At 45.2% G+C, this 21,121-nt stretch overlaps 1 pseudogene; it reads left to right on the forward strand.

Moving 5' to 3' along the window:
* Positions 1–13,953: 13,953 nt before the first annotated feature.
* On the forward strand, positions 13,954–19,711 carry LOC112223228 (annotated as a pseudogene).
* Positions 19,712–21,121: the final 1,410 nt, after the last annotated feature.

The raw sequence follows: 21,121 nt of genomic DNA on the forward strand, positions 1-21,121 counted from the left end.
GCCCCCATTTGCATCGGGAGTTTCAAGTTCCTTGGTGTCCACATCACCAACAAACTATCATGGTCCAAACACACCAAGAAAGGCACATCAACGCCTTTTCCCACTCGAGAGACTGGAAAGATTTGGCATGGGTCCCCAGATCCACAAAAAGTTCCACAGCTGCACCATCGAAAGCATCCTGACCAGTTGCATCATGGCAACTGCTTGGCATTCGACCATAAGGCGCTACAGAGGGTAGTATGTACAACCCAGTACATCACTGGGGCCAAGCTTCCTGCCATCCAGGACCTAAATACTAGGCTGTGTCAGAGGAAGGCCCAAAACATTGTCAAAGACTCCAGTCACCCAAGTCATAGAATGTTGTCTCTGCTACCGCACGGCAAGCGGTACCAGAGTGCAAAGTCAGCTTCTACCCCCAAGCCATAAGACTGCTGAACAATTAATCAAATCGCCACCCGAACTATTTACATTGACATCCCACCCCCCTTTGTTTTTACTCTGCTGCTACTCACTGTTTATTATCTTTGTATAGTTACTTTACCCCTACAAACATGTACAAATTACCCCAACTAACCTGTACCCCTGCAAATTAACTCGGTACCCATACCCTTTGTTATTGTTGTTTTATTGTGTTTACTTTTACTTTAATTTATTTAGCAAATATTTTCTGAAAACTGTATTGTTGGTTAAGGGCGTGTAAGTAAAGCAGTTCGCGGTACACCTGTTGTATTCGGCACATGTGACAAATCCAATTGGATTTGCTTTGATTTGACGTGGCTAAAATGAAGTGCTTTGTACATAGCCGTGGGACGTAGGCGTGCTGAGGGTGCTGCAGCCCTCCCTGCGAAATAAGAATCAAATAATCATAATTTTAAAAATTGCAGCACACCCACCCTCAAACTACTTTCCGCGGCTATGGCATTCTAACACCAAAACTAGTGACAACTGAGTTGCCACCAAACGCGAAGGAGACAAAGCCTTAACCTTTGTGTTGTCTTAAGGGTCAAAAATGACCTGCCACTGTGTTTAACAGCAGAGAAAACCCCCAAAATTGTATTTTTTTCAACTTGAAATTTGATGACTATTCCTAGAGTCACCCCAACATTAGAAAAGGTGAAACATCGCCTTTGTTCATATTTCCATGAAAGCTGTACACCACCAGGGTACAAAGCTGTACACCACCAGGGTACAAAGCTGTACACCACCAGGGTACAAAGCTGTACACCACCAGGTTACAAAGCTGTATACCACCAGGGTACAAAGCTGTACACCACCAGGGTACAAAGCTGCACACCACCAGGGTACAAAGCTGTACACCACCAGGGTACAAGGCTGTACACCACCAGGGTACAAAGATTGTCTTAGGGTCATTTTTGACCCGGCAGTTATAAAATTACAATTATACATTTACTTACCACAAAAACCACAAAGACACACACACACACACACACACAATGAGAAAATGAGATTATGTGTGCTACTGATTGAACTGAGCCAGCAGCTCCTGAAGAGGAAGATCACCATGGTTGGCACAGTTAGAAAGAACAAGCCTGAGCTCCCCGCTGCACTCCTCGCAACAAGGGGGAGAGAGGCCTTCTCATCAAAGTTTGCCTTCACCCCCACCACCACTCTAGTTTCGTAGCTCCCAAAGAGGAACAAGAATGTGGTCTTCCCGAGCACACTGCACAAAATGTCTGATATCAGTAATCATGAGGACAGGAAGTCAGCCATCATCCTGGACTACAATCACAACAAAGGAGGTGTGGACAACCTGGACAAGGTCATTGGAACTTACAGCTGCAGGATGATGACTGCCCGCTGGCCCCTGGTCATCTTCCATAACATCATTGATGTGTCCTCATACAATGCCTTCGTGATATGGAACAGGATCAACCCTACCTAGATGCCCGGTAAGCGGAACAAGAGGAGGGTGTTCCGGGAGCAGCTGGGAAAGGCACTTTTAACCCCACATATTCAAAGAAGGGAGCGCCTCCCCTGCAGAGCAGCCTCTGCAGCGCTTGTGAAAGCTGTTCAGAGGGCCGAATCTTGTCCTGATCCACCTGAAGCTGCAGCTGGGGCAGGCAAGAGGAGGGGATGCCAATTCTGCCCCCCAAAAGAAGGACTGTGAAACAAATACTATGTGCGGCACTTGTGAGAAATACATCTGCAAAGTCCATGCACACACACTTGCATACTGTCCTACATGTGCTAATTATAGGTAATTGATTTATGTTCTTCATGTTTTTATTCTTATTTATTATTGTTGTTTATACACCTTTTGAGTGGGGGCAATGGTAAAAAAAATGGGAGAAGACTAGTATGTTGTAGTTGAATTCCTCATTGTACAGTATATAAGAATATATCACTATGTTGCCAAAAAAATGCGAAAATCCAAAGAAAAACCAACCAGAATTTTTTGTCTTTTAGGTCCCAGGCTCTTATAATGGAAAGCTATGGGTCCTATGCAATTCTAGCTCCCAGATTGCAATTCCTATCGCTTCCACTAGATGTCAACAGTCTTTGTTTAAGGTTTCAGGCTTGTTTCTTCCAAAACAAGGAAGAATTTGGAGTTTTGGTACAAAGAGTCACAGTGGAAAATCAGTCTGCCGGCACGTGACGAAGAGGAGGCAAGCCTGCTAATTTTATTTTTCTATTGAACATACTTCTTTCCTCGCAACAAGGGGGAGAGAGGCCTTCTCATCAAAGTTTGCCTTCACCCCCACCACCACTCTAGTTTCGTAGCTCCCAAAGAGGAACAAGAATGTGGTCTTCCCGAGCACACTGCACGGGAAGGCCTCTCTCCCCTATTATAGTTTATTTACATTTTAGAGTACCCGAGGATTAGATAGAAATGTGATTTGACTTGTTTGAACAAAGTTTAGCAGTAGCGTTTGGGACTCCTTTGTCTGCATGTTGAACAAGTGGATTACTGAAATCGATGGCACCAACTAAACTGACTTTTTGGGATATAATAAAGAAGGATTTTATTTAACAAAACGACCATTCATGTTGTAGATGGGAACCTTGGGATAGCAAACAGAGGACGATTTTCAAAAGTAAGTGAGTTATTTAATCGCTATTTATGATTTTATGAAGCCTGTGCTGGTTGAAAAATATGTTGATGTGGGGCGCCGTCCTCAAACAATCGCATGGTATGCTTCCACTGTAAAGCCTATTATAAATCGGACAATGGCGTTAGATTAACAAGAATTTAAGCTTTTAAACGATATAAGATACCTGTATGTTCATAAATGTTTAATATTACAATTATTTATTTGAATTGCCCTCCAATTTCACCTAGCGGGACACCTAGCCTTATTATTGAAGAAAACAATTATGACAGTTGTGTTGTAATAAAAACGAGTGGTGTCCACTGATTAAATGCAGTCTTTCTGAAAAATCAGAGAACGACATTGATCTATACGCTGACTCTATCCACATCGAAGGGACAGCAGTGGAGAAGGTAGAAAGTTTTAAGTTCCTGGGCGTACACATCACAGACAAACTGAAATGGTACACCCACACAGACAGTGTGGTGAAGAAGGTGCAACAGTTCCTCTTCAACCTCAGGAGGCGGAAGAAATGTGGCTTGTCACCCAAAACCCTGACAAACTTTTACAGATGTACAATCGAGAGCATCCTGTCGGGCTGTATCACAGCCTGGTACGGCAGCTGCACCGCCCTCAACCGCAAGGCTCTCCAGAGGGTGGTGCGGTCTGCACAACGCATCACCGGGGGAAAACTACCTGCCCTCCATGACACTTACAGCACAGGAAGGCCAAAAAGACCACCAAGGACAACAACCACCGAGCCACTGCCTGTTCACTCTGCTATCATCCAGAAGGTGAGGTCAGTACAGGTGCATCAAAGCTGGGACCGAGACTGCTAAACAGAGAGGCTGCTGCCCATTGAGGCCCAATCCCTGGTCACTTTAATAAATGCATCACTAGTCACTTTAAACAATGGCACTCTAAATAATGACACTTTAATAATGTCCACATATCTTACATTACTCATATCACATGTATACACTGTATTTTACACCATCTACTGCACCTTGCCTGTGGCGCTCGGCCTTCGTTCATCCATATGTTTATATGTACATATGCTCATTCACCCCTTTAGATTTGTGTGTATTAGGTAGTTTTTGGGGAATTGTCAGATTACTTGTTAGATTTGTGTGCATTAGTTAGTTGTTGGGAATTGTTAGATTATTTGTTAGGTATTACTGCACAGTTGGAACTCGAAGCGCATGCGCTACACTTGCATTTACATCTGCTAATCATGTGTATGTGACCAATAAAATTAGATTTGATTTCATACTAACATAGAAGTATACTTTTTTTTTTTCTTCAAACATGCATACAACAATGTGTAAAACAATCATAAAGTTTAAAACATTTGAATTACCCATAATCAGAGCAATGCAGAAAATCGGTAATCAAAATAAAAGTTCTACCATAGCGATCATGTTATTTTTGGAAGCATATTTGATTCTGAGTTCGAACATATAAAGTTTGCCTGTGAAAACTACTTCTAAGACACATAGCTACAGATCAAATACAGCGCTGGGATGCAGGTTAAAGGTGTTTACATGTACTAATCATTTAAAAGACAGCTCAGAAAACCCGGCGTTTTAATCAGCATATGCTTACTTAGATTTGGACCTTAGTTTGATTAAGATAAGCAGAGTAAGGTGTTTACAGGACTTATTCATAATCTGCCTACTGCCATAATCAGTTTAACATTGAAAAATATATAATAGTTTGATGTAAACATACTATTTTCTCTGTCTTTGGTTGTCCTCATAAAAGATACTTACATTTTGAGAAACATATTAAGTTCATATAATTGTTTTTTTGTTTTTGTTTTTACAGTTAGCTACTGTAATTCTATATTACAGTACCATACTGTAAAGAGTAATACATTATGGGGGCTCTATGGAATTCTGCTACACTGCTGTAAAATTATAGCAATTTGTTGCACCCATTAGTGAGAATGCTGTACCGCACAGAATACAGTACCATATTGTTTTACATGTGTCCTGTAAAACTACAGTAACTTACTGGCTACTGTGCTGCCAGTAATTTACTGTAATTCAGTACCACCTCACAAAATACATACTGTATTTTTGGAATCTAAAAACCTTTTGTGGGTGGCATGGTACACTATAAAACTGTCAGAGTGTGTGTGTGTGTGTGTGTGTGTGTGTGTGTGTGTGTGTGTGTGTGTGTGTGTGTGTGTGTGTGTGTGTGTGTGTGTGTGTGTGTGTGTGTGTGTGTGTGTGTGTGTGTGTGTGTGTGTGTGTGTGTGTGTGTGTGTGTGTGTGTGTGTGTGTGTGTGTGTGTGTGTGTGTGTGTGTGTGTGTGTGTGTGTGTGTGCATCATCTCTCTTCCTCGCACCTTTTGTTACTGCTGTGTATCCTCCTATAATTCTCCTGCCTCTATTCCACAATTCTCGCCTCTTCACTCCCGTTACTGTACCGTAGTTGTTGAGCTTTTATCTGCTCTCTTTCCAGTGTTTTGGATCTACTCTGAAAATATAGTTTACCAAGCTACCAATTACTTCACACCAATTACTTCACACAAATTACTTCACACCTGCTTCTATCTATAGCTAGAGGACTTTTGATATCTCCAGGAGGGATAGTACATTTTGTTTTAGTCCGTTTTTTTTCTAGCTAGGGCCATCTACTGTTTCCATTTCCTGCAGTCAAATGATCAAACCACCCTCTAGTGGCCTCATGGTTGCAATGCTATTCATCTTTTTCACAATTTTATAATTAATATACATTATTTGTTTTAAAAAGCCAAAAACCTGGTGTTTCTATGTCAAATGTTTTTTGTTTTTTTACTTCTGTGATATATGGAGTGTAATATTTGGATGCAAACTCAAAATGTAAAACATTTCAACTCTATACCTGACATGGTCCAGGTGTCTACTTTCTTTAAACTCATAACCATGTGTTTGAGGTGTATACGTTTGTTTCAAAGTAGATTTGTTTAAGACTACCAAGAAACACTCTGTGTGACACTGATTTAGCCCACTGCAGTTAAAGGTTAACTGCTGCCTGGCTTCCCAGTAGTCTACTTTGTATGAGAACTGCTCACTGCTCATAACTTGCAGCTGATTGTTGACACATCAACCAGGTTTAAGGGGGCAGGGCAATTTGTGACTCTTGTTGTTTTGGTAATCAGTGGCTGTATTAGAGGGGGAGGGGGGTGGCTTCTCATCTCCTAGGCAATCAGCAATTAGTACCGGGTGGTGGGCTATTCACCTCTGCTAGGCAATTAGTACCAGGTGGTGGGCTATTCACCTCTGCTAGGCAATTAGTACCAGGTGGTGGGCTATTCACCTCTGCTAGGCAATTAGTACCAGGTGGTGGGCTATTCACCTCTGCTAGGCAATTAGTACCAGGTGGTGGGCTATTCACCTCTGCTAGGCAATTAGTACCAGGTGGTGGGCTATTCACCTCTGCTAGGCAATTAGTACCAGGTGGTGGGCTATTCACCTCTGCTAGGCAATTAGTACCAGGTGGTGGGCTATTCACCTCTGCTAGGCAATTAGTACCAGGTGGTGGGCTATTCACCTCTGCTAGGCAATTAGTACCAGGTGGTGGGCTATTCACCTCTGCTAGGCAATTAGTACCAGGTGGTGGGCTATTCACCTCTGCTAGGCAATTAGTACCAGGTGGTGGGCTATTCACCTCTGCTAGGCAATTTGCAATTAGTGTCAGTACTTCAGTCTGCCCTGTTTTCTCATGACTGAAAAAAAGACGGTTCTGCCAAGTTATTTGATGAAGGAAACAGAGGAAGACTCCACACCACTCTCCCACTTTAGCATCTTACCTAGCTATTTTCTCCTCTCATTTTGCTCTTTTGTAGCTCTGTGAACGATGTGTGTTTTCTGTACCTGTTCGCTCCTCTCCCTGCTTTACAGACGCTCCCCGCACCTTGGCTGCAACCCTTCTTACTTGGTGTCCCCTGCGCGCACAACCCATATGGAATTCTGGGTCTCCGGCGGCGTTTGGAACTGCAGATCTGAGGTCAAGAACGCTGTGTTCATCTCAGCCTCTGCTGCCCTTCAGTCCCTTGACTTTTTGGCCCTGACGGAGACATGGATCACCCCAGAGAACACTGCTGCCCTTCAGTCCCTTGACTTTTTGGCCCTGACGGAGACATGGATCACCCCAGAGAACACTGCTGCCCTTCAGTCCCTTGACTTTTTGGCCCTGACGGAGACATGGATCACCCCAGAGAACACTGCTGCTCACTCTTAACCAGACTACTTGTTCTCTCATAGTTCAAGAGCATCTGGTCATTGAGGTGGTGACACAGGGCTACTCATTTCTCCTAAGTGGAGATGTTCTCTTTTCTCCCTCTCTCACCTGTCCATCTGCTCATATGAATTCCATGCCGTCACTTGCCCACTCAAGTTTAACATTGTTGTCATTTATCGTTCACCAGGTGCCCTTAGAGTTCCTCAATGACATTGACCCGTTGATAAGCTCATACTGGGCGACTTCAACTTCCCGGTGTCTGCCTTCAAGTCATTTCTTTCCAGCTCTTTGCCTCTTTTGACCACACCCTTTTCCAGTCCCCTTCCACTCACAAGGCAATACGCTTGACCTCATCTTTAACGCCCCTCCAGATCACTACTTCATTTCCTTTTCTGTCTCCCTCCTCCAACCATACCCACTCAGCCCCTATCCAGATGGTAATGCGCCGTCGTAATCTCTCTCTCTCTCTCTCTCTCTCTGTCTCTCTGTCTCTCTCTCGCTCTCACACTACTCTCTCCTCTTCTCTCCTATCAGCTGTCCCTTCTGTTAGATCCTTCTGTCTCCTGATGCTGCCTCCTCCCCTATCCTATCACCCTTCTCCCTCCTGACTCCTGATTCTACCTCTCCTCCCCTATCCTATCACCTTCCTTCCTCCTGACTCCTGATGCTGCCTCTTCGACCCTACTCTCCTCATCCTATGACTCGCACTGTCCCCTTTCCTCCTGGCCGGCTGGGCCCTCCCCTCCTGCTCCTTGCTGAGTAACTCATTGCGAGCTTACAGAACAGGGCTGTGGGCAGCTGAGTGAAAATGGAGGAAAACTTGTATTTTTTTATTTAACTAGGCAAGTCCTTATTTACAATGACGGCCTACAAAAAGGCCTCCTGCGGGGACAGGGACTGGGATTAAAAATATAGGACGAAACACACATCACGACAAGACACCACAACACTACATAAAGAGAGACCTAAGACTACAACGTAGCATGGCAGCAACACACAACGACATGGTAGCAACACAACATGGCAGCTGCACAACATGGTAGCAGCACAAAACATGGTACACACATTATTGGGCACAGACAACAGCACAAAGGGCATGAAGGTAGAGACAATACATCATGTGGTGCAGCCACAAGTGTCAGTAAGAGTGTCTTGAGTGTTTGAATGAAGAGATTGAGATAAAACTGTCCAGTTTGATGTTTTTTTGCAGCTCGTTCCAGTCGCTACCTGCAGCAAACTGAAAAGAGGAGTGACCCAGGGATCTGGGGACCTTTAACAGAATGTGGCAGAACGGGAGTTGTATGTGGAGGATGAGGGCTAAAGTAGGTATCTCAGATGGGAGGAGTGAGGCATATGAGGATTTTATAAATGAGCATCAACCAGTGGGTCTTGCGAAGGGTATACAGAGATGACCAGTTTACAGAGAAGTATAGAGTGCAATGATGTGTCCTATAAAGAGCATTGGTGGCAAATCTGATGGACGAATGGTAAAGAACATCTAGCCGCTCGAGAGCGCCCTTAACTTCTTACGGCTGAAATCCCGTTAACGGGATCGATTTGACAACAGCCAGTGAAAGTGCATGGCGCCAAATTCAAACAACAGAAATCTCATCATTATAATTCTTCAAACATACAAGTATTATACACCATTTTAAAGTTAAACTTGTTGTTAATCCCACCACAGTGTCCGATTTCAAAAAGGCTTCACGACGAAAGCATACCATACCATGTTAGGTCAGCACTTAGTCACAGAAAAACACAGCCATTTTTCCAGCCAAAGAGAGGAGTCACTTAAAGCAGAAATAGAGATAAAATTAATCACTAACCTTTGATGATCTTCATCAGATGCCACTCATAGGACTTCATGTTACACAATATATGTATGTTTTGTTCGATAAAGTTCATATTTATATCCAAAAATCTCAGTTTGCATTGGCATTGGCGTTTGCATTTGCATTGGCGCGTTATATTCAGTAATGTTTTGCTTCCAAAACATTCCTGTGATTTTGCAGAGAGCCACATCAATTTACAGAAATATTCATAATAAAAATTGATAAAAGATACAAGTGTTATGCATGGAATTATAGATAAACCTCTCCTTAATGCAACCGATGTGTCAGATTTCAAAAAAGCTTTACGGAAAAAGCACACCATGCAATAATCTGAGTACAGCGCTCAGGCACCAAAACAAGCCATACAGATACCCGCCATGTTGTGGAGTCAACAGAAGTCAGAAATAGCATTATAAATATTCACTTTCCTTTGATGATCTTCATCAGAATGCACTCCCAGGAATCCCAGTTCAACAATAAATGTTTGTTTTGTTCGATAAAGTCCATAATTTATGTCCAAATACCTCCTTTTTGTTCGCGGGTTTAGCCCAGTAATCCAAATACTCAATGCGCGATCGCTTAGTTCAGACGAAAAGTAAAAAAAAGTTATATTACAGATCGTAGAAACATGTCAAACGATGTATTGAATCAATGTTTAGGATGTTTTTGACATAAATCTTCAATAATGTTTCAACCGGACAATTCCTTTGTCTTTAGAAATTAAAAGGAACGCAGCTCACTCTCACGGCCACGCGCATGATTTAGCTCATGGCATTCTGCCAGACCTCTCAGTCAAACTGCTCTTATTCGCTCCCCCTTCACAGTATAAGCTTAAACAAGGTTCTAAAGACTGTTGACATATAGTGGAAGCCTTAGGAAGTGCAATCGGACCAAATTTACAGTGTATCTTGGATAGGCAAATACTTGAAAACCTACAAACCTCCCACTTCCTGGTTGGATTTATTCTCAGGTTTTTGCCTGCCATATAAGTTCTGTTATACTCACAGACATCATTCAAACAGTTTTAGAAACTTCAGAGTGTTTTCCATCCAAATATTCTAATTATATGCATATATTAGCTTCTGGGCCTGAATAGCAGGCAGTCTACTCTGGGCACCATATTCATCAAAGCTTCTCAATACTGCCCCCCAGCCGGAAGAAGTTAACTGCAGAGCTATAAATTATGTCTCCATAATCTAGCATGGGTAGGATGGTCATCTGAATCAGGGTTCGTCTGGCAGGTGGGGTGAAAAAGGAGCAATTACGATTGAGGAATCCAAGTCTAGATTTAACTTTAGCCTGCAGCTTTGATATGTGCTGAGAGGACAGTGTTCCGTCTAACAATCCTCCCAAGTACTTGTATGAGGTGTCTACCTCAAGCGCTAAACTCTCAGAGGTAGTAATCACACCAGTGGGGAGAGGAGCATTCTTACCAAACCACATGACCTTTGTTTTTGGAGGTGTTCAAAACACGGTTAACAGCAGAGAAAGCTTATTGGACACGAAGAAAACTTTGTTGTAGAGTGTTTAACACAAAATCCAGGGAGGTGCCAGCTGAGCATAAGACTGTATCATCTGCATATAAATGGATGAGAGCTTCCTACTGCCTGAGCTATGTTGTTGATGTAAATTGAGAAGAGCGTGGGGCCTAGGATCAAGCCTTGGGGTACTCCCTTGGTGACAGGCAGTGGCTGAGACAGCAGATGTTCTGACTTTATACAGTGCACTCTTTGAGAGCAAACCAGGCCAAAGACTCCTCAGAGGCACCAGTGGCAGCACAACATTGCTTAGAATCGAGGGCAATGGGTGACATCATTTAGGACCTTTAAAGTTGTAGTGACACATCCATAACCTGAGCGGAAACCAGATTACATACCAGAGAGAATACTATAGACATCAAGAAAGCCAGACAGTTGATTATTGACAAGTATTTCCAACACTTTTGACAAATTGGCCTATAACAGTTAGGATCAGCTTGATCTCCCCCTTAAATAAAGGACACACCGTGGCTGCCTTCCAAGCAATGGGAACCTCCCCAGAGAGGAGAGACAGGTTAAGAAAGTGAGAGGTAGGCTTGGCGATGTTAGGGGCTGCAACCTTAAAGAAGAAAGGATCTAAACCAAGGAGCTCCTTTAGCACCTCAGACTCAGTGACCGCCTGCAGTTAGAAATGTTCTAGCAGGGCAGGTGAAAAAGAGGGAGGAACATCGGGGCTAGTCGCACTAGAAGGGCTGGTAGATGAGGAAATGTCAGACAGGCAATGAGGCATGGCTGAGACAAATAGGAATCCTGACTTAATGAAGTGGTGATTAAAGAGCTCAGCCATGTGCTTCTTGTCAGTAATAACCACATCATCAACATTAAGGGAGATGTGCAGCTTTGAGGAGGAGGGTTTATTCTCCAGGTCTTTCACCATTTTACACAGCTTCTTGGGGTTAGACCCACAGAGAGAGAACTGCTCCTTAAAGTAACTCTGGGTAGCCTGAGTGCACTTTTCTCATTTGCCTGAACGACAGCCAGTCAGCCTGAGTATGCATGTGCCGAGCCTTTCGCCAAATGGAATTCTTGAGGTGGAGTAACTCTGCCAGATCACGGTCGAACCAGGGGCTGAACCTGTTTTTAATTCTCATTTTCTTTATGGGGGCGTGTTTGTTGACAATACCACTGAAAATATTGAAGGTCTTCAACAGAGGGGATCAAGCTGATTCTATACCAATTTACAGAGGCCAGGTCATGAAGGAAAGCTTGCTCATTAAAGTTTTTTAGCAAGCGTCTATGACAAATCAGGACAGGTCGTTTCACTGAACAGACATTACAAACATAGGCTGTAAAACAGTGATCATGAAGGTCATTACAGAAAACACCAGACTGATACCTATCAGGATTATTTGTGAGAATAACATCAAGGAGAGTAGCCTTTTCTGGGTGTTTGGAGTCATACCTTGTGGGATTGGTAATAATCTGAGATAGATTTAGGGAGTCCCATTGCTTTAGGACTTGGTCAGGTGGTTTACGAATGTCCCAGTTTACTTCACCTAGCAGGACAAATTCAGACTTAGTGTAAGGGGCCAGGAGAGAGCTTAGGGCAGGTAGGGTACAGGCCGGTGCTGATGGTGGACGATAACACCCAGCAACAGTCAACAAAGAGCTATTTGAAAACTGGATGCTTAAAACCAGCAAATTAAATTGTTTGGGGACAGACTTGGTAGAGACAACAGAGCACTGAAGTTGTTCCTTGGCAAAGATTGTCACTCCATCACCTTTGGAAGATCTGTCTGCCGGAAAAGGTTATAACCAGAAAGGTTAACATCGGTGTTCAAAACACTCTTTCTTAACCACATCTCAGTAATGACCAAAACATCTGGATTGGAGCTCTGAACCCACACTTTCAATTGATACATGTTAGGTAATAAGCTTCTAGTGTTAACATACAGAAAATTCAGTGTAGCAGAAATCAGAGCACAAGTCAGGATTGGGGCTAGCAGTAGTTGGGCCAGGGTGTACATGCACATTTCCAGATATCATCAACCGTAATACAATCAGGGCACGGCAGAGGAGAGGGAAAACTCTGCAGTGTAGATTTTTTATGACATTTGAATGTGCATCAGATGGTAACTATGTCATATTGTACAGCAATTTCATCAGGTAACATGAATACATAGCTGGCAACTAGGTGGTTAGGATTGGAGGCCAAGAGTGTGTAACCAATAGAGTCAGAGTCGCGAGAGTGGGAACAAACATTTTCTGTCCCATGGTCGGGTAAACAAGCAAGTTCATTGTCAACAAAGCACGCAGGGGTCATGTGGTAAATGGCATAAATCACAAGGGAAAATCATTTGCAACTTGGGGCTAGCTGTTGTAAGTTCAAAGAGTCACTCGTCCCAACAAGAAAACTTGAGAGAGTAGGTCTCTGAGTCCAGTAGGCTATAAAAGTCTGAGATAAAATAAATAAATAGTAAGCTTATACTAATAATTAAAGCATAATAAGCTTCACAAGAGAATTAGCCTACATAAAATTCATATAAGTTCAAAGTCTGCGGTGTGTGTGTGTGTGTATGTGCGTGTGTTCTGGAGGCAAGCGAAACTTCGGGAAAGAGGGGGGCGTGTGGCGGGGGTACCTGTACCAGACGGGAAGTCAGGCAGTCAGGGAACAGATCGCCAGGTGGGATCCAAGCAGCAGTGAAGCAGGCAATGGGAATAGGTGTCACACCGCTTGGAAGAAGCTTTTTTCGAGAGGAGGCGTTCAACCATACCCGGCAGGTGCATGGTAGAGCAGATAAAAACGTCCGGAGTGAAAAGCTTGTTGAAAAACTGTGGTAAAGTTGGCTTGAGTTTCGATATTCGCCAGACATTCGTTCCGTCAAACATCAAAAGCTCAGATTTCCCAGTGGTTAAGTGCGCTGTACTGCAGCGCCAGCTGTGCCACCAGAGACTCTGGGTTCGCGCCCAGGCTCTGTCGTAACCGGCCGTGACCGGGAGGTCCGTGGGGCGACGCACAATTGGCCTAGCGTTGTCCGGGTTAGGGAGGGTTTGGCCGGTAGGGATATCCTTGTCTCATCGCGCACCAGCGACTCCTGTGGCGGGCCGGCCTCAGTGCGCGCTAACCAAGGTTGCCAGGTGCCAGAGTTGCTCCCCTCCTTATGAAACCAGAACTCGACCCCCCTGATGTCAAAAACTACAGACCGGTATCCCTTCTTTATTTTCTTTCCAAAACACTTGAGCGTGATGTCTCTGACCAATTCTCTCGCTATCTCCCTCAAAGCGATCTTCTTGACCCTAATCAGTCAGGCTTCAGTCAGGCTTCACAAGCATTTCGCTACACTCGCATTAACATCTGCTAACCATGTGTATGTGACAAATAAATTTTGATTCAAGGCAGGTCACTCAACTGAGACTGCTTTCCTCAGTGTCACAAAGGCTCTCTTTGCTGCCAAAGTTGACTCTCTCTCCTCTGTTCTCATCCTACTAGATCTAACTGCAGCATTCGACACTGTGAACCATCAGATCCTCCTCTCCACCCTCTCAGGTCTGGGTGTCTCAGGTTCTGCCCACTCATGGATTGCATCCTACCTGGCAGGCCGCTCCTACCAGGTGACATGGAGAGGATCTGTGTCTGCACCACAAACTCTCACTACTGGTGTCCCACAGGGCTCGGTTCTAGGCCCTCTCCTCTTCTCTCTATACATCAAGTCACTTAGCACTGTCATATCCTCACATGATCTCACCTATCATTGCTATGCGGATTACACTCAACTACTTTCTCCTTCCACTTCTTCTGACATTCAAGTGTTGACACGCATCTCTGCATGCCCGGACGATATCTCAGCTTGGGTGTCGGTCCACCACCTTAAGATCAACCTGGACAAGACGGAGCTGCTCTTCCTCCCGGGGAAGGCCTGCCCCCTCCAACACCTTTCCATCCCAGTTGACATCTCCATGGTGTCCCCCTCCCAGAGTGCAAAGAACCTTGGTGTCACCCTGTCGTTCTCTGCAAACATCAAAGCATTGACACGCTCCTGAAGGTTCATGCTCTACAACATCCGTAGAGTATGACCCTACCTCACACAGGAAGCAGTGCAGGTCCTAATCTAGGCACTTGTCATCTCCCTTCTGGACTACTGCCACCCTGCTGTTGGCTGGGCTCTCTACTTGTGCCATCAAACTCCTGCAACTTATCCAGAACTCTGCAGCCCGCCTGGTGTTCAACCTTTCCAAGTTCTCCCATGTCTCCCCACTCCTCCTCACACTCCACTGGCTTCCAGTCAAAGTTTGCATCCACTATAAGACCATGGTACTTGCCTACGGAGCAGCAAGAGGAACTTCCCCTACCTACCTTCAAGCTATGCTTAAACCCTACACCCCAACCCAAGTACTCCGTTCTGCCAACTCTGGTATCTTGGCCCTCCCACCCCAGCTCCTGCTCAGCCCTGTCGAAGCTCTTTTCGTTCCTGACAGCCCAATGTGTGTGTGACAGATGGATGATGTGTTATGTGTTATGTAAAACACACTGATCTCAGTAATGGCCTATTTATATGCCGCACTTTCTCGCTTTATCTCTCAAACACACACACACACACACACACACACACACACACACACACACACACACACACACACACACACACACACACACACACACTCACACTGTCACCACCTCTGCATCACAACCTCTGCATCACAACCTAGGCAGACAGAGAAAGTGAGAGAGTAGGAGGGGATTGGAGGTGGTTCTCTTGTCTCATAAGGTTAATTCTGTCCTAGGGACAGGGAGAGATGGAGGGAGAGAGAGAAGTAAAACGATATGTTGGAGGATATATAAATATATTTTTATATCTTCAAATTTTGTTCTTTGGTTTAGTGCCCATACAGAAAGACATAACGTGAGGTAGAGGAGGAGGGAGAAAGATGAGGAGTGAGAAAGATACTGTACTTTTAGGAATGGTCTCATGATCTCTTGTGCCCAATCCTGTCAGACTCTAGCCTGTACCCCCAACACCCTACCACCGACCCCTCTTTAATGCTCTTTGTCTGTCTGTTAGCCTCAGCTGCCAATGAGAATGAGGAGCGTGTGTTCAGAGAGCGGATTGGTCCTCGGCGGCGGCAGGGGGCCGTCCGGAGGCGTGTCCACCAGGTTAACGGACACAAGTTCATGGCCACGTATCTACGGCCACGTATCTACGGCAACCTACCTACTGCTCACACTGCCGAGACTTCATCTGGTGAGAAACACACACACACATCAGTCTCAGCCGTCTATCCGCTGTCTCATGATAGGGCTCCCTCTGCTGGCGAGACCCAGATAAAGTGGCTCAGAAATCCGCTCCAATAATTATCGTAGCATATCCCTGTTTTCTATACAAAATAATGACTTTCTCTCTTCCTCTTTTCCTCTTTCTCTCTCTTTTGATTTTATAGGGGAGTGCTGGGAATGCAGGGTTATCAATGCCAGAGTGAGAACAAGTTGTCTCTCTTTCTGTCTGGGTTCTCAAATGATTATGAGAGTTCTAGAGTGATACCTGAACATTCTAGAATGAATTGAGACATTATTGAGATGCACATTGTCTGTCTGTTGTATTATTATCGTGTGTTGTTCAGTGTGAAAGTGTGTAATTGTGTGTGTTTATTGCAGTATGCACGTGCGTGGTCCACAAGCGCTGCCATGAGCACATCATCACCAAGTGTGCCGGGATGAAGAAGCAGGAGGATACACCAGAGGAGGTATTGCGGACTGTTTATGGTGGCCATGTTGACCAATGAGTTACCTGTCACGAATCCCGTTTCCTGAGTCTGTTTTTTGCCTGTGTTCTGTCCTGGAGTGTTTTTTCCGGCGTCCTGGAACGCACCCTGTCTGGTTGCCGGGCAATGTAGCCAGTTGGGAGTTCTGATTACCCGCACCTGTATCCCATCAGCTATCTGCACACCTGGTCCTGATCATCATCTCTCCTCTTCATAAGCCCGGACCTGACAACCATTCCCTGCCGGATCGTTAGCCATGAACAGTATGTTGTGCCATAGTATCAGCCTCAAGTTGGATAGAATTTGTTTTGTTGTTTTTTACGTCTTGCTTGCCTTAAACTTACCTCCGTTTGTTCTGTCTTCAGTTACTCACCCGGATCATTTACCCCATTCCCGCCTGGTCGTCGGAGGATTCCGCTACCCCATTGGATCCACCTATTTACTCCCATCAACTCACCACCGCTGCCCGCTACGCCACCTGGATATATCTACCCATTCACATTCACTTGTAAATAAATACTCACCTTCTTCCTACTCTCCTTGTCCTGGTCTGCTTCTGGGTTCGATTTTGAAGAAACGTGACATTACCGCAATGTGTTTTGGTTTGGAATCCAGATGGTCATGAGTCATCGTAATCTTCGCTCTCTCGCCACCACTACTCTCTCCTCCCCTATCCTATCACCCTATCCTGATGCTGCCTCTCCTCTCCTCCCCTATCCTATCCTATCACCCTTCTCCCCCTGACTCCTGACGCTGCCTCTCCTCCCCTATCCTATTACCCTTCACCCTCCTGACTCCTGACGCTGCCTCTCCTCCCCTATCCTATCACCCTCCTGACGCTGCCTCTCCTCCCCTATCCTATCACCCTCCTGACGCCTACTGCCTCTCCTCCCCTATCCTATCACCCTCCTGACGCTGCCTCTCCTCCCCTATCCTATCACCCTCCTGACGCTGCCTCTCCTCCCCTATCCTATCCCCCTCCTGACGCTGCCTATCCTCCTCACGCTGCCTCTCCTCCCCTATCCTCCTCCTGACGCTGCCTCTCCTCCCCTATCCTATCACCATTCTGCTCCTTGACTGAGTAACTCATTGCGAGCTTACAGAATGGGGCTGCGAGCAGCTGCCAAAGTCTCTCTATTTATTTATTTTACCTTTATTTAACTAGGCAAGTCAGTTAAGAACAAATTCTTATTTTCAATGACAGCCTGGGAAAGTGGGTTAACTGCCTGTTCAGGGGCAGAACGACAGATTTGTACCTTGTCACCTCGGGGATTTGAACTTACAATGCAAGGGTATTTGTGTGTGTGTGTGTGTGTGTGTGTATTCACTTTGGTAATGAAGGTGGTTATGTTTTCATAGGTCAGATAAGACAGATCCACTGATTTATGTATGTGTAGCTTCTTTCAACACTGTGTGTGTGTGTGTGTGTGTGTGTGTGTTTAGTGTGTAAGATGAATGTACACAAAAGGTGTGAGTCCAACGTAGCTCCCAACTGCGGGGTGGACGCTAAAGGCATCGCCAAAGTCCTGGCTGAAATGGGAGTCACTCCTGAAAAGATTTCCACTAGTGCACAGTGCAGGAAAAAGGTTCACCCACACACAAGCAAGCTTTTCTGTCCTCGTGGGGATCTAACATTTACAACCATTCAATATCCTATTTTCCCTAAAACCTAACCTTAACGCCAAATCCTAACCCCAATTCTAACCCTTACCCTACACCTAACCCTATGCTTAAAAAAGGCTTTGTCCCCATGAGGGGGAACTTTCCCTGTTTTACTTCCCTTGTGGGGATATTTGGGGATTTCAGGTCCCCACAAGAATAGAAGAACAAGTACACACACACACACACAGAAGATGGCGAGGATGACAGTGATGATGGAGCTTTTCTTTCCTCTCTCTAGTTACCACCAGGGATAGACTCCCAGTCCCCTTCAGAATTCTCAGACGAGCTTCCCCCCCACCTCCCCATCACAGCACGGTAACACACAAACACACTCGAAGTCACACAGCTGTCTGACTTTCTTCATGTGTGTCTGTGCAGAGCAGCATGAGTAGGAGCGGCTACAACGTGGGATGTCGTTAGAGATGCGAGGCTCTTCCTCCTCCGGTTCCTCCTCTACCTCGCGGGACAACGGAGCAGCGAAGAGGACTCTCAAAGACTTCAGCTTCATCAAGGTCTTGGGGAAAGGAAGCTTTGGAAAGGTGAGAAGAAGGAGGGGGGAGGGAAAGAGCTGAAAGGCAGTGAGGAGGTGTAAAGTATCTCTCTCTTCCTCTCTCTTTCTAACTCTGCCTCCCTCCCTCCTTTAGGTGATGTTAGCAGAGCTGAAAGGCAGTGAGGAGGTGTTTGCAGTGAAGGTGTTGAAGAAGGATGTGATCCAGCAGGATGACGATGTGGACTGCACCCTGACAGAGAAACGCATCCTGGCCCTAGCTAGGAAACACCCCTACCTCTGCCAGCTCTACTGCTGCTTTCAGACCCGGGTACACACTACATACACACACACACCCCTACCTCTGCCAGCTCTACTGCTGCTTTCAGACCCGGGTACACACTACACACACACTACACACACCCCTACCTCTGCCAGCTCGACTGCTGCTTCCAGACCCGGGTACACACTACATACACACACACACACCCCTACCTCTGCCAGCTCTACTGCTGCTTTCAGACCTGGGTACACACTACACACACCCCTACCTCTGCCAGCTCTACTGCTGCTTTCAGACCTGGGTACACACTACGCACACCCCTACCTCTGCCAGTTCGACTGCTGCTTTCAGACCCGGGCACACACACTACACACACACACACACACACACCTCTTGCAGCTCTACTGCTGCTTCCAGACCCGGGTACGCAGGCACACACACTCACACTCTAACCGTCTCCTCCCCAGGACCGTCTGTTCTTTGTGATGGAGTATGTGAACGGAGGAGACCTGATGTTTCAGATCCAACACTCCAGGAAGTTTGACGAGGCTCGCTTCTACGCCGCTGAAGTTACCTCCGCACACATGTTCCTGTGGTTAGGGTCATGTACAGGTAACCTCTGCCCTCTAACCACAGTCCACATGTTCCTGTACCGCAACGGGGTCATATACAGGTAACCTCTGCCCTCTAACCACAGTCCACATGTTCCTGCACCGCAACGGGGTCATATACAGGTAACCTCTGCCCTCTAACCACCTCTCTCTCTCTCTTTCCCTTTCTCTCAGGGATCTGAAGTTAGATAACATATTGTTGGATGCAGAGGGCCACTGTAAGCTAGCAAACTTTGGCATGTGTAAGGAGGGCATCATCAATGGTGTCACCACAACCACATTCTATGGCACGCCTGATTACATAGCGCCTGAGGTGAGCTGAGCTGGTGGTACTCTACTTTCTGTCCCCTAAGATTTATCTAAACTGCCCCTCGTGTCTGATGTGTGATGGCATTTGTTAAGGGAATTTTTATCAATAATGACTAATTATGTATACATTTCAATCAGGACTGACTAATCAGAATACTATTATGCTAATGTATATGTACTAATCAGAATACTATTATGTTACTGTATATGTATGAATTTTCTTTTTAATCCTAGTACTGAATATAATGTGTGTAAATATAATCAAGAATTAGAACAATGACTGTCTGTACCATGGTAGAAATGAATGAACTCATAGCCAGACTGGCTAGAAGGCTTATCTACACCAGCTGTCCTAAGCTCAAGTCATATATCATCTTAATAGGGGAAGATGATGTGAGAACCATACAGCCTTTGTATTAGAGCGGAGATGCCACGGTTTGGTACTGAAACTAATGACGTCATTTTCAGTTTATAACCTGTGGTAAAATGTGTAAGGAGCAGTACTCTCGTGAATAAAAGCTGCTGGTTGACTTTAAGACTGGGCTCTGTCCATTTTTATAAAATAAGGGTCATACAAATCCTTATGAATTGACAGAGTGTTTAATTTTAATTGGGTGTTAAAACAGAGGAATTTAATTCCTACAACAGCATTGCAGTGTTTTTAGATCCTCGGATGATAGAGATAACGAGTGTCTGTCTGTCTGTCTGTCTGTCTGTCTGTCTGTCTGTCTGTCTGTCTGTCTGTCTGTCTGTCTGTCTGTCTGTCTGTCTGTCTGTCTGTCTGTCTGTCTGTCTGTAATAAACACTCAGCTGTCAACACAAAACGACCTCTCCCATTTTCTCTAACTGAGCGTGCTCGTGCACATGCGTGTGTGTTAGTGTTGTCGACGTGTGTGCGCGTGCGTGTGTGTTAGTGTTGTCGTGTGTGCGCGTGCGTGTGTGTTAGTGTTGTCGTGTGTGCGTGCGTGTTAGTGTTGTCGATGTGTGTGCGCGTGCGTGTGTGTTAGTGTTGTCGATGTGTGTGTTAGTGTTGTCGTGTGTGTGTGTGTGCGTGCGTGTTAGTGTTGTCGATGTGCTTGCGTGTGTGCGTGTGTGCATTTAAAGGTGCTGTGCAGTGGTCTTGAATTCCATAGAAATCCTTTAATAACATCACTTATCAACCAGTCTTTGTGCAAACCGCAATATGGAACAAATGCATCATTTGTCATTTTCTCTCACAAATAGCACTTTAATTGTATAAAAATGAATTGTGCACAAATAATGACATTTTTGGGGTTACAACAGTTGCACTAACCTCAGGTACTCTCAGAGTAAGAGTACCACATGATGTGCTTCATTCTGCCAGAGCAGCCAGAAGTCAGAGGGGGCTCTGAGTGCATGTGATGACATGAAGACTCACATTTTAACAAGACATGGTCCAGTG

The sequence above is a fragment of the Oncorhynchus tshawytscha genome, linkage group LG24 (assembly GCF_018296145.1).
Source record: "Oncorhynchus tshawytscha isolate Ot180627B linkage group LG24, Otsh_v2.0, whole genome shotgun sequence".
Lineage (NCBI taxonomy): Eukaryota > Metazoa > Chordata > Actinopteri > Salmoniformes > Salmonidae > Oncorhynchus > Oncorhynchus tshawytscha.